Raw genomic sequence first — 3,532 nt, forward strand, 5'->3', positions numbered from 1 at the left:
CTGACAAAGTAGCTGAAGACAAGGACTTTTCCCCTGTGTGAAGTTTGTGGTTGACAAATTGTGGCACTGCAACAGTAATTTTAATTTTTAATATGCAAGAATATATTTAGAAATACAGTTTAATATGTTTAAGAAAAAGGAATGGTAACTGATTAATATATAATAACTCTGTACCTTGATGAGGTTCTTGTAGGTCCAACAGCTTCCTGTGTTAACAGACGTAGTGTATTATTCCATTCTCACACTACTAGAAAGAACTACCTGAGACAGGGCAATTTATGAAGAAAAGAGGTTTAATTGACTCCCAGTTCTGCCGGCTCTACAGGAATCATGACTAAGAGGCCTTAGGAAACTTACAATCATGGTGGAAGGCGAAGGGGAAGCAAGCACTCTTAACATGATGGAGCAGGAGCAGAGGGAGGTGCCACACACTTTTAAAGAACCAGATCTTGTGAGAACTCATTCACTATCACGAGAACAGCAAGGAAGCAATCTGCCCCCATGATCCAGTCACCTCTCACTAGGCCCCTTGTCCAATTCAACGTGAGATGTGGGTGGCGACACAAATCCAAGCTGTATCACATAGCAGTGATCAGACTCAGGAAGCACATTTATTATACTGACCACACTTACACTTAGTTAGCTGATAAGATTGCTATCTGTTGGTTGAGAGGGGAGGAGACCCAAAGAAGGACCAGAATATTGTCATTTAGGGTATGATGTTTAGGCTGTTAGGTGGACAGCAAAAATGGCAGAGGAGGGTAGGGTGGTACAATGAGTGATAGATGATCCGATGTGAATCGAAGGCCTGAAAACTACAAGAACAGGTGTGTTTTGCCACCTACAGTAAGAACACTCATGTCAATAAGGCAGGGCCACTCCTTCTTGTGTATTTCTGAAAACACATACAGGAATTCCTAATCTCTCATTCCCTCTTTTCTAAATGTCATAAGACAATTTGTAGTCCTGTGTTGACATTATGGATTTTGGTTTAGAGTTTAGACATTTAAAAGATACTGGACCCTACGTCTGTGACAGTGCAGTTAGTGAACACAGGTGATGAGTATCAAACAACTTGAGTAAATGATTCCTTGTGTCCATGTTACAACTTTCAAGTTCCAATTCATGCTGACTTAGTTTAGTTCTAGATGTGTATTCTCATGATGATATCTGCAGATACAATATGCTCATAATAGATTGTTTCCAAACTGTCCCTTAAACTGGTTTCTCTGTAACTTTCATGTTGTTTGTTAAAAAAACTCCAGATCTAATTGCACTTTATATACGGCTAGAGATCAGACAGTAACCCTTTTCTGAGTTTAAGGTCTACAATCCTTTCAGATTAGACCTCAAATGGACACATCCTGTACCTGTACAGCAGAGCTCTGGAAAACCAGAGGGATGTAACTGTAACCCTCTGTTTACACTGCATCCTTACTTCTTCAGCAGTTGAGTCCTTGTCAAGCCAAAAACAGTGATAGTAGAAAATTATATTCGTACAGCCAACATTTAATTGTTGACATACAGACAATACTTTTTTTTCAGTTAATTTCTTAATTATAGGTGAGATCTACGTTCCCAGCCCAAATACTTGATGGGTGTCTATTAAATAATGTGAACATTTAGTTTGCTTTCACTGAAGGAGTGCAGGTCATAAGACACACTTACTGCCAAAATAAACCTCTGCAATGATGCTAATTATTCTGTTTAACTGATCTCTGGGCACTGACTGGAAAGGCACAAAAGAACATTCCTTGCTTTTCTGCTCTTTTGTGAGTGGACCTGGCAAGGAAGAAAATCCTTTCACCTTTGCACAATCAAAGCTGCTTTTGGTCTTTTGGATAATGTCAGACTAATCACTGAGTAAGAATACTGGACCAAATCTTTAACAATTCAGAGGAAAATGAATTCAGGGCTCCCTTATTCTCAAGGGCCCCCAGGCTATTTTCCGCAAAATGTACAGGTATTGTGGGTAACTTATTACTAGGTGTCTTGTCTCTTTCCTGTCTAAACCTGCAGTTCACAGTGCAAGGCTGGCACAGAGTGTGAGACAATACTCTTTATGCAGTGGATTTTAAATCATTGAAACACAGAAGTGTAAAATGTGGAAACATGAGAGCTGATCATATTAATTGAACCTATTGTTTCACAAATTTTAGGAGATTGTATCCAGTAGCAGAGAAATTGGTTCATGGTTAGTAGATTCTGACAAAACATTGGTTTTTATATTATTTACTTTTTTCTGAAAAGAACAAAAAGTTTGTTTAAAAAATTTTTATTTTTATTTTTTATTTATTTATTTATTTATTTTGAGACGGAGTCTTGCTGTGTCGCCCAGGCTGGAGTGCAGTGGCCGGATCTCAGCTCACTGCAAGCTCCGCCTCCCAGGTTCACGCCATTCTTCTGCCTCAGCCTCCCGAGTAGCTGGGACTACAGGCGCCCGCCACCTCGCCCGGCTAGTTTTTTGTATTTTTAGTAGAGACGGGGTTTCACCGTGTTAGCCAGGATGGTCTCGATCTCCTGACCTCGTGATCTGCCCGTCTCGGCCTCCCAAAGTGCTGGGATTACAGGCTTGAGCCACCGCGCCCGGCCAAAATTTTTATTTTTGAAAGTCTATCCAGTTAACTTGCTTGACTAGATCAGAGTGCTGAGAAAAAAGTTTTAGCTTCCTTCTCTTCACAAATATCTTTACTTAACGTCTTGCCCTTCAGTGCTAGATAATCAGCAGGCAAGACAGACTTGCTAAAAACTGTGGGTGGTGGAATGGATCCTCCGCACTGAGAGTAAAGAACAACACATGCCCTTTTCTAATCATTGTGTGTGCGGAATTGGTAGGTTCTTGGTCTCACTGACTTCAAGAATGAAGCTGCGGACACTCGCGGTGAGTGTTACAGTTCTTAAAGATGGTGTGTCCAGAGTTTGTTCCTTCAGACGTTCAGATGTGTCTGGAGCTTTTTCCTTCTGGTGGGTTCATGGTCTCGCTGTCAGGAGTGAAACTGCAGACCTTCCTGATGTTACAGCTCTTAAAGGCAGCGCGTCTGGAGTTGTTCATTCTTCCCGGTGGGTTCATGGTGTGGTTGGCTTCAGGAGTGAAGCTACAGGCCTTCCCGGTGAGTGTTACAGCTCATAAAGGCAGCATGGACCCAAAGAGTGAGCAGCAGCAAGATTTATGGCAAAAAGCAAAAGAACAAAGCTTCCACAGTGTGGAAGGGGACCCCAGCGGGTTGCCACACCTGGCTGGGGCAGCCTGCTTTTATTCCCTTATCTGACCCCACCCACATCCTGCTGATTGGTCCATTTTACAGAGAGCTGATTGGTGCGTTTACAATCCTTGAGCTAGACACTGCTAGACAGAAAAGTTCTCTTAGTCCCCACTAGGTTAGCTAGACACAGACTTAGCTAGATACAGGGTACCAATTGGTGTATTTATAAATCTTGAGCCAGACACAGAGTACTGATTGGTGTATTTACAAACCCTGAGCTAGACAGAGTGCTGATTGGTGTATTTAGGATCCTCTAGCTACACATAAAA

The sequence above is a fragment of the Colobus angolensis genome, unplaced genomic scaffold (assembly GCF_000951035.1).
Source record: "Colobus angolensis palliatus isolate OR3802 unplaced genomic scaffold, Cang.pa_1.0 Scaffold40, whole genome shotgun sequence".
In the NCBI taxonomy this organism is placed as follows: domain Eukaryota; kingdom Metazoa; phylum Chordata; class Mammalia; order Primates; family Cercopithecidae; genus Colobus; species Colobus angolensis.